Source organism: Cnephaeus nilssonii (genome assembly GCF_951640355.1).
Source record: "Cnephaeus nilssonii genome assembly, chromosome: 7".
NCBI classification, from domain to species: domain Eukaryota; kingdom Metazoa; phylum Chordata; class Mammalia; order Chiroptera; family Vespertilionidae; genus Cnephaeus; species Cnephaeus nilssonii.
The window spans coordinates 8,135,966-8,149,727 of record NC_137078.1 but is presented as its reverse complement, the minus strand read 5'-3'; the positions used below and the strand labels follow the sequence as shown (position 1 = coordinate 8,149,727).

The following is a 13,762-nucleotide window of genomic DNA, read 5'->3' as shown; positions in this document are numbered from 1 at the left end:
GTCATAGAGACCTGTCATTCCACAGGTCTCTCTGCTGTTCGGTTGATTTGCATATTAGGGTTTTATTACATAGGATAGTTCCCTGAATGCATTGTTGGGAAGCAGCAGGTGCTCCCATTGCTGGGCAGGGCAGGCAGTTGCAGCAGAAAGTAGGAGCTATTCTCTCCCCAAAAGGGTCCAAAGGGTCGGAGTGTGAAATTGACACTTTCCAGAAGGGAAATACTAGCTGAAGAGGAGTCACTGTCAGTATTTCTCCCTGGAGAAAAATACAGTTTGATCTCTCCCCAATTTTAAGATTTGAATATTTTCCACTTGAATATTTTCCTTAGAAATTATTTCAAAATAACCAGGAAAGCCTAATAGATTTCCTTATACTATTTAATTGAAGAGATCACATGTGCGAGTACCCCACGTTGGGCTGCCAGTTGTGAGTGTCCCCGCCATGTCCCGTGTGGTTCAGGGTTCAGGTTCAGGGTTTGGGCTCTGGAGGAGGCTAGAAAATATTAATTTGAAAATATTGGGGGCCAGGTGGGAGCCCAGCTCAAGAGGAAGGACTCCACCTGCTCTGGCCTTGCTATCCCTTTTATTCAGATTGTGGGATACACCCATAGCCCTTAGGCAGGCAATTCCAATAATAGCCAATCAGCAAGGATTTACATAAAACTAAAAGGTGGAAGTTGCTTTAGCTACCATTGTCTCAACTAAACAGTGGGTGGTTGGCTCTGACCTTTCAGAGCTTCAAGGTTGACCAGCCTTCTGGGTTCCTTGTCCACACCTCTCTGCTAGTGAAGACAATGGGCAGCTTCCAACATCTCCCCCATTTTTTCCTTAAAAAATCTTGCATCTGCAGACTAGAAATAAACATATAAGAACAAAAATGAGACAAGCAATAGTGGTTATGCTGAGAGGCAAATGAATCAGTCTGTAGTAAGTTTCTTTCCGGGCCAACAGTTTTTTGAGTCCTAATTTCAATGTCCAACAGTTCCTTATGTGTATATGTCAGCAATGATATGCTAGTTCTGGATGGTGGACAAACGGTGGCAATGCAGGTCCGACCCTCTCTGGTTTGGTCCTGGGCAACCTGCAGTGACGCACAGCTGCTGACTGCTAGCATAGCAAGGCATCTTCAGTGTCTTCCATCTCTGGACTGTTTCTCCTCTTGTCTTCATGGCTGGAGCAATCCAGTCAGTTTCTCTCTGGGATCCGCTGTTGCAGGAATCCACATGGGCTTTTCTGGAAATATACAAACATTTTCTCGACCAAAGGTTAATAAAGGAATCTTTTCTATACATTAGACTTGGGATCCTTTTTTATTTTTGCCCAAATGATTTTCCTTTGACTTATTTTGACACCATGTGACTTTTCATAGGTGTCTTGCTGTTAGCATTATAAATGAAAATTAATTTTCAAAGTAAAAAAATTCTTGATGTATTTTACTTACAGAATATTATTTCTTACAGGATATTACTCTACTATCCCCCCTTTTTTATTTAAATATTAGGAGGCTTTTGGAAATTTTTACAATGCAGTCTTGATAACCTAATTTTAATTTTTTGCACAAAAATATGACTGCTTTGGATTCATTGCATGTTAGGTAATTTTACTATGAGATGAACTATCAATAAAAAAATTTTATTTAACACTTCAGGAACAGGTTTTTGTCCAGTACAATTAAGTTTTCTTGAATATTCACTTATTTCAATTAGCCAATTTAAATTAATCTGAAATAAGGTTTATTTTTAAACTTTACTTGTCCTAGGTCCGTGGTTGGCAAACTGCGGCTCGCAAGCCACATGCGGCTCTTTGGCCCCTTGAGTGTGGCTCTTCCACAAAATACCATGGCCTGGGCGAGTCTATTTTGAAGAAGTGGCATTAGAAGAAATTTAAGTTTAAAAAATTTGGCTCTCAAAAGGAATTTCGATCGTTGTCCTGTTGATATCTGGCTCTGTGGATGAATGAGTTTGCCGGCCACTGAGATAGATGGTTGCTAATGAGCTAAATCAGCAAATCAGATTTGGCATATTTTGAACAAAACCGAATTGCAGAACTTGAAGTACATTTAAAGACCATAATATTCTAATCCAAGCCATTTGGCAACTGAGGCACCAAAACCTTAAATGATTTTCTTAGAGCCACCGAGATAAACACTATCAGAAAATATATGCTGTTCCAGGTTCCCCCCTTATTGCCTAGGCCCCTCCTCTAGATTATCCTCACTTTCTCACTATCCAGCAACTAGAAGGTCAACCCTCAGCACATCTCAAAGCCTTCAGGACTTTAACCCTGCTCCTACTCTGAGCTGATTTTATTTGGGTGGGTCAGTACCATGATATAGTATATATTTTGAGCATTCATCCTGAGAAAGATGGATGAGAATCCAACCAAAGGCAAGGAGGGCAACAACTGTTTTAGGTGTAGGGAGGTAGATAGTTGCCATACTGTATGATAAATGTTGGGGACAGGAGAGGAAGTGGCTAAGGGAACTCAGAGAGAAGTCACTATATCAATATCTGTGAGCAGTGACACAAATATGGTTGGCAGTCAGACAGGCATGAGCAGAGCAGGGCAATAGGCCAGTTATGGAATGTCACCAGGGTGGAAGCTCCAGGTGCCAAGCAATGGGCAAAACTGAAAAAACAAGGACCTCACCCCCAGGATGACCTTTCCTCTGACCTTTCATATCACTGGTCCTGTGGTTTGGACCCCCCCCTTGATCTTTCCTCCCCTGGCATGTGGGATAGTCCTTTAGATGGGGGAACAAGAGGCAGGAGAATAGCCTCATATGATGCCTATACAAACCCTTGTAGGACCACTCCCTTAAGCATTAATCCCTAGAGATAACATGTAGATCTCAGTTGTGTTGGAGCTATAGGCCCAGAAGAGCAGCAAAACCAGACAGGCGACACTATGGCTGACCTCAGGACCAGCTGCATTGAATATTAACCCCCTACTTTGGCACTGACCACGATCCTGAAAGGACATACCTGGAAAGTGGTTGAGATCCTTCCCTGGGTCCTCCCTTAAAATCCCCACCCTTAAAAGTCCTTAGGATGGAGGACCCAGCACAGCTCTCTCTATGGAGCACACCTGTGTCTTTCTCCACCACCCTTCCCCCATGTGCGTTTTCCTTGCCTCTCTCTCCAAAGCTCTTCCTTCTTTCATCTCTAACTTGTTTCCTAAATCTATTCTACAGCTCACTTTTTCTACCTCTGCAACTTTCTAAATAAACGTTATTTTATAGTGTGAGTCTTGGCTCTGAATTCTTTCTTAGCCAGAACTCAAATACCGAGGTTGTTGAACCACGGGTCTAACACCTGGTGCCAGTTTTTTGTTTATTTATTTGTTTTTTGTTAATCATCATCCAAGGATATTTTTTTCCATTGATTTTTTTTAGAGAGAGTGGAAAGGAGGGATGTTGAGAGAGAGAGAGAGAGAGAGAGAGAGAGAAAGAGAGAGAGAAACATCAAGTGAGAGAGACACATCAATTGGTTGCCTCCTGACCAGGGGAATGGACCTGAAACCAAGGTATATGCCCTTGACTGAGAATTGAACCTGTGCCCACACTAATGCTCTACCACTGACCCAGACTGATCAGGGCTGGTGATGTTTTCACCATCAACAGGAAGGCTGGCAGCAGAGGTATGTTCCAGGTTGGAAAGTGAGTGATGGTGCTAGGCATGAGAACATGAGAAATTGAAAGGGAGGTTAAGACCTTGAATTCATCATCTCTCTGAGGATCATTGATTATGAAGATTAATCTGTCATGAGTACCAAAGGTGGACAAACTGTAGAACAGTGAGATCTACTAGCTATTTCCATAGTCTAAGGGTCATGTACCAGACATGTAAAGAAGTAAGTGGACAGAGGGGATGGGAAAACATGGAGCCAGGGGAGCATTCATCAATGACTAAATTGTATCACAAATATTGAACACCAGATACCAGGCTAGGCCTTAAAAATACAAAAAAAAGCATGGTTTTTACTTCCAAGGAACTTGTAGTTCCATAGGGAACATGGGAAAGGAGTAAGATACTTGCCATACTATATGCTAAATGTTGGGGACAGGAGAAGGAAGTGGCTAAGGGAACTCAGAGAAGTCACTATATCAGTGTTTTAGGTAACTGCATCCAACAAGATAGTTCGGGTAACTGCAATGAGGAATGACCTCATGAAAGCAGTTGCTGAGGCAGCAAGAAACTACTGCAGTGGGAACCTTGCCATCCCTAGACCTGCATGGCGAGAGGAAGAATAGATTGACTGGACCCCAGTAGAAGGTGAGGCCATGGCAGCAGGCCGCCTGACTGGAGCTCTAGTTGGGGAGTGTTATGGGCTGAATTGTGTCCTCTGAAATTCATATGTTGCAGTCTTAATCCCCAGTACCTCAGAATGTGACAGCATTTGGAGACAGGATCTTTAAAGATTAAGGTAAAAGGTGGTGGGCCCAAACCAAATCTGACTGGTCTTTATAAAAAGAAGAGGTTAGGACACAGACTCAGAGGGAAGACCTTATGAACACATAGGGAGATATACCCATCTGCAAGTCAAGGAGAGAGGCCTCAGAAAGAACCAACCTGCTGACATCTTGGTCTGGGACGTCCAGCCTTCAGAACTATCAGACAATTTTTGTTTAAAGAAATATCAGATGTCGTTGGCCCAGTCAATGGTATTTTGTTATAGCAGTAGCCCTAGCAAAGTAATAGAGAAAGAAACTGGCACTGCCAGACATATGCTTGATCAGGGAGGCAATGGGAAAGGATGCTCTGGCCCTCCTACTGCTCTCTGGTCTCACACAAAAGCTGAGCCCATCTGGAAGCTAGCAAAAGAGCCTAAGTGATGTGTTCCATGTGTGTAGTCTCCCAGGGCACTTGTAGGGCAGAGAAGGGTAAGAACAGGTCAGGCTGGGAGAGGGGACAAATAAGAAATAATCAGCAAAAACATCTCATCTAGTCTAGAGAAATGAAGAGGGGTACATGGAGGAGGGGACTCTTGAGTCTGGAATAACAAATTATTTAATATGAATAAAGCACTCAGAATCCTACTTAGCCTATAATAAGAGCTATATGTGGTATTGGTTTTATTGTTTTCACCTCCAGACCTATTTATTTATTTATTTATTTATTTATTTATTTATTTATTTATTTAATCCTCACTGGAGGATATTTTTTCCATTGATTTCAGAAAGAGCGGAAAGGAGGGGAGAGGAAGGAGGAAGGGAGGGAGTGAGGGAGAGAGAGAAAGAGAGAGAGAGACACAGAGAGAGAGACAGAGAGAGAGAGACAGAGAGAGAGAGAGAGACAGGAACATCCACGTGAGGAAGACACATAGATTGCTTGCCTCCTGCACACCCTGGACCAGGTCCTGAGATTGAACCTGCAACCCAGGTACGTTCCCTTGACCAGAATTGAACCCATGAGCCTTTGGTTCACAGGCCAACATGCTGATCACTGAGCTATGCTGGCCAGGGCCTAGACCTTTTTTATTTATTACTAGAGGCCCGATGCATGAAATTTGTGCAAGGGGCGTGGCCTCTGCCACCGCTGCCTCTGCCTCGGCCCCGGCCTCAGCAGCCGGGGACCTCTGCCTCTGCCTCTGCTGTGGCAGCCGGGGGGCTCTGCCTCTGCCTTGGCCCCAGCCCGCAGCGGCTTGGTCTGGAAGGGCATCTGGTATAATTAGAATATTACGCTTTTATTATAGATTATTATTATAGATTTCTAGTTCTTCCTAGAACTAGAAGGAGGAATATTGATATTATTCTCCCCTTTTCACAGGTAAGAAAATTAGTCTCAAATAGGTAAGGAAATGGCTAAGCCAGCTTTCACGCTCAGGGCTGCCTAGCCAGAAGCCACCAGCACAGGGTACATTCCTGAGGGTGCAGTCATCAGCCAGACAATAAAGCCTGGATGAGGCACAGTGTCAAAGAGGGTGTTACAGACACAAAGGCATTTTGGCAAGAGAGACCTAAGTTCATAGTTTAACTAAATAGCTCCAAATTCAAGGAAAGGCAGATCCTTTCAAGGAGTGACAAGGTGTAAACACTTGCCCACCAATGGTAGAACATGGCAGGAAAAGAAGCTGGGTACCACACAAGCAGGTAAGAGCTAAAACATTTTAACACATTGCTAGGAGTCAAGTATGAGCTAGTGTGAGAAGCATCTGACTGACATGAGGAGAACCTATAGGTTCTTCCCCAGGGACTTTCACCAGGTTCCCTTAGGTGCAGTTGAAAGGTAGGGAGGGCAGGAGACTGGAGAAAGCCCCCTATGGTGTTGCAGGCATGGAAAAGCGGAGTGCTGCCACAACAGGAAAGTTAGGAGTCCCACCTGACTCTTTCCCCCAAGGAACTAATGCTCTAAGTCACCTGGAGAGGGGCAAGAAATACCATCAGTCCTAGGGCACAGGTGAACATGTATGGTGGTGAGGGAGGATTAATACTAAAAACCCTCTCTCTTTGGGAGAGGGATTGAAGACATACCTGGCCCAGAATACTCTACCATTACCTTAGAAATCTCATACCACTGGTCGAGGACAAGAAAGTCCAATGCATAGGGTTACCAGATTTAACAAAAATACAGTTTAATTTGTATTTCAAACAAACAAAAAATTATTTGTGCAATATTTGGGACAAACTAATGTGTAAAAGATTATTTGTTATTTATTTAAAATTCATATTTAATTGATTTTTATTTTTTTAATCATCAACAGAGGATGTGCTTGTATTGATTTTTAGAGAGAGGAAGGGAGAGAGAGAACATCAATGTGAGAAACATTGATTGGTTGCCTCCCATATGTGCCCAGACCAAGGATCGAACCCACAACCTAGGTATGTGCCATGACTGGGAATTGAACCTGTGACCCTCCAGTGCATGGGACATGCTCCAACCAACTGAGCCACCTGGCTAGGGCTTAATTGGGTTTTATCTGACAATTATACCTACACAAGACCTGAAAAAATATACTATACAGAAGAATTTCACTCCATGAGAAGAAGGGGAAAGAAAGCTCAACCCTGAAATCCCAGGCACACAGGGCCTGCTTGCCTGAGACTGAAGCTAGACTATGACAATAAGGAATTCTTCTGTTTCCCACCCCAAAGATAGCAAGCACTAAGTAACAAAGCAACAACAGTCTACCACTGGGAGTGGTAGACAAGAATATGGAGAGAAAATCTGTCTGTGGTGTAAGAGCACATGGAAGACCCAAAGCTGAGAATACAGCAGACACATTAAGGAATACTCTCCAGGACCTAAACTCCCACCCTAAGTGCAATGTGATATCAGAGAAATTTGAAGCCAGTGGTCCACTGAAGGTAACCCTAACCCAAATACAATTCAGCTCCTGACCAGATTGACTCAATTCCCTGAATTAACTACCTAGAATAAAGGTCATCTTATTTCTATGAACAAATGCTGTATACCTGACTATATATATATATATATATATATATATATATATATATATATACACAAAAGAAGTGAAAACAAGAACTCAGATACCTGTATACCAAGGTTCATTGCAGCATTATTCACAATAGTTAAAAGGTAGAAACAACCATATATTATCAATAGATAAATGAATAGACAAAATATGGTATATATATCCTACCTAATAATAGACAAATATGCAAATTGACCGCACCTTCGCTATGCCCAAGCCACGCCCACCAGCCAAGCCATGCCCACCAACCAATCAGGATGAGTATGCAAATTACCCCAACAAAGATGGTGGCTAATTTGCATATCAAGACAGCTTAGAAAGAAACCAAGAGCTGCAGAAGGGAGCAAAGCTGCAGAGAAGCAAGCAAGCGGGGGGGGGGGGGGGGGAGGAGGAGGAGAAGGGAGGAGCGGGGGCAGAGGCGGGGCCGGGGGAGAAGGAAAAGCAGGTGGGCTGGCGGAGAAGGTGGGCCAGGGGACAAGGGAGGAGAGCAGGCAGGGTGGGGTAGAGTGCAGCAGGAAACCCTATTGCAGGATTTTTCCTGCAACGGGAATGCTAGTATATATATATATATATATATATATATGTACATATATATATATATATATATATATATATATATATATACACATACACACACACACACACACTGAGCAGCCAGATTATTATGATCTCTGAATACATAATAATCTGGCCATTCAGTGTATATCCTATATAATAAAAGGCTAATATGCAAATTGTCCCCTTGACCAGGAGTTCGACCCGCAGGCAGGTCAGCCAACCGCCCATGTCCCCTCCCCGTGGCCAAGCTGGCCGGACCCCACCCACGCACGAATTCATGCACCGGGCCTCTAACACACACACACACACACACACACACACACACACACACACACACTGAGTGGCCAGATTATTATGATCTCTGAATACATAATAATCTGGCCATTCAGTGTATATCCTATATAATAAAAGGCTAATATGCAAATTGTCCCCTTGACCAGGAGTTCGACCAGCAGGCAGGTCAGCCAACCGCCCATGTGTGTGTGTGTGTGTGTGTGTGTGTGTGTGTGTGTACACACACAGACACACACACACTGACACACTGAGTGGCCAGATTATTATGCGTTCAGAGATCATAATAATCTGGCCACTATATATATAGTGGAATATTATTCAGTCTTAAAAAGGAAGAAAATTCTGACACATGAGTGAACCTTAAAAACATTATGCTAAGTGAAATAAGCCAGAACAGAAGGATAAATATTGTATGATTCCATTTATATGAGGTACAGAAAATAGGCAAATTCATAGTAGGATAAAATTTACTAGAGACTGGGAGAAGGAAGGAATCAGGAGTTATTGGGGATGATAAAAGTAATGGAAATAGTAGTGATGGTTGTACAATATTGTGGATGTACATAGTTTTTGTTATATATTTATATGTACGTTTATTAACTAGAGGCCCGGTGCATGAAATTCGTGCACGGAGGGGGGTTGTCCCTCAGCCCAGCCTGTACCCTCTCCAATATGGGACCCCTTGAGGGATGTCCGACTGCCCTCTTACAATCCAGGACTGCTGGCTCCCAACTGCTTGCCTGCCTGCCTTCCTGATTGCCCCTAACCGCTTCTGCCTGCCAGCCTGATCACCCCCTAACCACTCTGCTGCCAGCCTGTTTGCCCCCAACTTCCCTCCTCTGCCGGCCTGGTCACCCCTAACTGCCCTCTCCTGCAGGGTTGATCACCTCCAACTGCCCTCCCTTGCAGGCGTGGTCCCTCTCAACTGCCCTCCCTTGCAGGCCGGGTGCCTCCCAACTGCCCTCTCCTGCTGGCCATCTTGTGGTGTCCATCTTGTGTCCACATGGGGGCAGGATCTTTGACCACATGGGGGCAGCTATATTGTGTGTTGCAGTGATGACCAATCTGCATAGTACTCTTTTGTTAGATAGGATAGAGGCCTGGTACAGGGGTGGGGGCCAGCTGGTTTGCCCTGAAGGGCGTCCCAGATCAGGTGGGGGTTCCCTTGGGGTGTGGGGCAGCCTGAGCGAGGGGCCTGTGGTGGTTTGCAGGCCAGCCACGCCCCCTGGCAACCCAAGTGGAGGCCCTGGTATCTGGAATTTATTTTCCTTCTACAATTGAAACTTTGTAGCCTGGAGCAGAGCCAAGCCTGGGGCTCCCTCCGAGCAGCCGGCAGCCATTTGTGTGGGGGTTATAATTGAAACTTTGTTGCGTTAAGCAGGTGGGCCCGGCCAGGGTGTGCGGAAAGCTTTGCTTCCCCTGTTGCCGGCGGCAACCCTGGCCTGCTCTCTCAAGCTCCATTCTGCTGTCATTTGTTTGAATTTGTTTACCTTCTATAATTGAAACTTTGTAGCTTGAGTAGAGGCTTAGGCCTGGCAAGGGCAGGCGGAAAGCTTGGCTTCCTCTGTTACCTAGGAAACCTTGCTCTCTGTGGCTGTAGCCATCTTGGTTTGGGTTAATTTGCATACTCGCTCTGATTGGATGGTGGGCGTGGCTTGTGGGTGTGTCAGAGGTATGGTCAATTTGCATATTTGTCTATTTTTAGATAGGATTGTACATTTAAATTGTTAAATTTGTATATTTTACCACAAAATATAAGTTTAAAATTTTTCAAAAAAAAAAATCTCAGGCTCAGGAAGCTCCACAGGCATATATCTCAGACATTTAACAAAGAAGCAGTACCAGGTTTACACAGCGTGTTCTGGAAAACAGAGAACACTTCTCAACACACTCTGTGACGCCGGCATTGCTTTGGTACCCAAACCAAAGACAATGCAAGGAAAGAAAACTATGGATCAATTTTATTATGAATATAAATGAAAAATCCTGAACAAAATCCTAACAAATCAAATCCACTGATATTTGAAAAGTATAATAAATCATTACCAACTGATATTTACCCCATAAATGCAATGTTGGTTCAGTATTAGATATCAAAATAATTCACCATGCCAATAGACTAAAGAAAATAAGGACCTTCTGGATAGTTCCAGAATTTTTTTTTTAATATTCCTGATAAAACTCTCAGAAAACTATGAATACAAGGGAACTTCTTCAACTTGAAAATCTATTAAATACATGCTGCTAACATCATACTTAATGGTGAAAAAGCAAATGTTGTCCCTTTAAGATCAGGGACAGGCAAGGATGTCCACTCTCAGCAATCCTATTCAGCATCATACTAAAATTCCGGGGGGAGGAAAGACAGATTTAAAATAAATACAACTCTCTCTGCTTGAAGATGACATGATTACCTACATAGAACATTTCATATCCAAAAAAATTGCTGGAACTAATAAGCGAATTTATTTTTTCAATGTTCAGTTTCCTTTAATGACCCCCATCTTCCTGAAGGATGGGTGCAGGCAGCTAGGCATGGCAAAAGATGTTCACTTGAAGATCTTGCCCTGATTGAAGGCTTTGCCCACATGCTGGAAGGCCCCCTCCCAGCAAAAGTACTCTCGCACCAGTGTCTGGGTCTCCATGCTGCCAGGATCGTTTCCGGATCGTTTCCGCCACGTGTATGACTTGTAGTACACCTGCCAATCTGGACTCAGCGGAAAAGGCAAGCTCCTGACCACGGAAGACCCAGACTCCAGAAATGGAGCTGCTGTTGTTGGTTTCAAAGAGGATGACACTGGCAAAGGCATTCTTCCTCAGCTTGTCCAACCGCTGGAACATTCCAGTGATGAGGTTGCAACTCATGAAGGTCTGGGGGAGCTCTTCAGGGAAGCGGTACTCAGGGTACCACCAGCCGTATTTATCAAAGCGCTCCCAAATTGGAGTACTTGCGCTTGCATTCATCCAACACACAGGCACTCTTTGGCAGGTGAGCAAAGGGGTCCTTGGCCTTCGGCTCAGCAGCCAGCGCCTGCTCACACTCGTCCATCCTCCCCTCGGGAGCGGGAGCAGCTGCCCTTTTCTTCTTTTTCCACTCAGCCTGGGGTTTCTGCTTCTCCTCTCAAGGTCCTTTCTCCTTCCGAGGGGTGTCCTTTTTAGGCTAGCTCTCTGCAAACTTTTTAACATCAAACTGGGCCTTCTTATAGAGATTCACCTCCTCCAAGACAGCACGAAAATGGGGTTCGTTAATGCAGGTGATGAACCAGCAGTTGGTTTTGGGGAAGGCCTGGCAGGAAGACGGCTCCATAACCTGTTTATAGAGCCACAACAGGGTGCAGACAACTGTGATGTCAACCAGTGTCACATGTTCGCCCACCAGAAAGATCCTTGTCTTCAAGTGAGCATCCAGCAGCCCCAGAATTCCCCTCATGTCCTCCTTTGCAGTCTCTGTGGCCTACTTGTTGTAGTGCATGATGTCCAAGGAGGGAACATCCAGGTACTGGCTGGGGGCAATATATCGCTATCAGCAAAGCTCACCCACTGTACCACCTGGACTGCTGCTTCTGGACTACTTCCCCGCAGGTCCTCATTGCTTACGTAGTAGACAATGGTATTGCTCTTGAACACACAGAATCCATTGTCACCTTCAAATACTGGAACCTTGCCTACAGGAAACTTGTGGATAAATTCAGGGGCATGGTTGGTTTGGCTAAAGTGGAAATGAGGTGGTGCGGAGAGTTCCCGGACCTGAGCCCCTTGAAGGCCCTCCAGTTTTCAGGATATGTGTACAAGGTCCCAGCTGCCATGGTGATTCCGCAGAGAAAAGCTATAAGTGAATAAGCCCACAGAAAACAGGATTATATAAAATATCAATTGCTTTTTATAAAATAGCAATGAAAAAGTGGAAATTAAAAACTTTAAAAATAGTACCCTTTACAGTAGCACCAATAAACAATAAATACTTAGGTGTACATCTAATAAAATATGTGCTAGCTCTGTATATATTTAAAATCAACAAAACAGTGATGAGAGAAATCATATAATTCTATATAATAAAAGAGTAATATGCAAATTGACCATACCTCCACTACACCACAAGCCATGCCCACCAGCCAATCAGGAGCGAGTATGCAAATTAACCCAACCAAGATGGCTGCAGCCATGGAGAGAGCAGGAGGCCTGGGTTTCCCCAGCAATGGAGGAAGCCAAGCTTTCCACCTGCCCTGGCCTGCCTTGGCCTCCACTTAAGGCTACAAGTTTCAATTATAGAAGATAAATAAATCCCAACAAAAATGGCGGCAGCCACAGAGCTGGAGAGAGCAAGAGGCTTGAGTTGCCCCTGGCAATGGAGGAAACCAAGTTTCTGCAGCCCTGGCCTGCCTTGGCCTCCACTCAAGGTTACCAAGTTTCAATTATAGAAGATAAATAAATCCCAACAAAAATGGCTGCAGCCACGGAGTGAGCAGGAGGCTTGGTTCCACTCAAGCTACAAAATTTCAATTATAGAAGGTAAATATCCCAGATACCAGGGCCTCCACTTGGGTCACCGGGGGATGTGGCCAGCCTGCAAACCACCACAAGCCCCTTGCCCAGGCCGCCCCACGCCCCAAGGGAACCCCCACCCTGATCCGGGACACCCTTCAGGCCTCTATACTATCTAATTCTATATAATAAAAGAATAATATGCAAATTGACCATCACTCCAACACAAGATGGCTGCCCCATGTGGTCAAAGATGGCTGCCCCCATGTGGACACAAGATGGCCACCACAAGATGGCCAGCAGGGGAGGGCAGTTGGGAGGGACCAGGTCTGCAAGGGAGGGCAGTTGGGGGTAATCAAGCCTGCAGGGGAGGGCAGTTAGGGGTGACCAGGCCGGCAGAGGAGGGAAGTTGGGGGCAACTGGGCCTGTAGGGAAGGGCAGTTTGGGGGGACCCAGGCCTGCAGGGGAGAGCAGTTGAGGGGGACCAGGCCTGCAGGGGAGGGCAGTTAGGGGTGACCAGGCCTGCAGGGGAGGGCAGTTAGGGGTGACCAGGCCTGCAGGGGAGGGCAGTTAGGGGTGACCAGGCCTGCGGAGGAGGGCAGTTAGGGGCAAACAGGCTGGCAGGGAAGCAGTTAGGAGGTGATCAGGCGGGCAGGCAAAAGCGGTTAGGGGAAATCAGGAAGGCAGGCAGGCGATCAGTTGGGAGCCAGCAGTCCTGGATTGTGAGAGGGATGTCCGACTGTCCGTTTAGGCCCTATCCTACCTGGATCAGGCCTAAACGGGCAGTCAGACATCCCTTGAGGGGTCCCAGATTGGAGAGGGTGCAGGCTGGGCTGAGGGACACACACCCCCGTGCACGAATTTCATGCACCCAGCCTCTAGAACTTAAATAAATAGAGAGGTATACCATGTTCCTGAATTGAAAGACCCAATATTGCCATAATGTCAAATTTTACCCAAGTTGATCTATAAATTTAACATAATCCCATTTATA

The 13,762-nt window shown here is 45.1% G+C and overlaps 1 pseudogene across 1 annotated transcript; it reads right to left on the bottom strand.

Annotated features, from left to right (window-relative positions):
• Positions 1 to 10,835: 10,835 nt before the first annotated feature.
• LOC307103614 (elongation factor 1-gamma-like) lies at positions 10,836 to 12,104 on the bottom strand (annotated as a pseudogene). Its single transcript has one exon. The product of its transcript is annotated as an elongation factor 1-gamma-like (transcript).
• Positions 12,105 to 13,762: the final 1,658 nt, after the last annotated feature.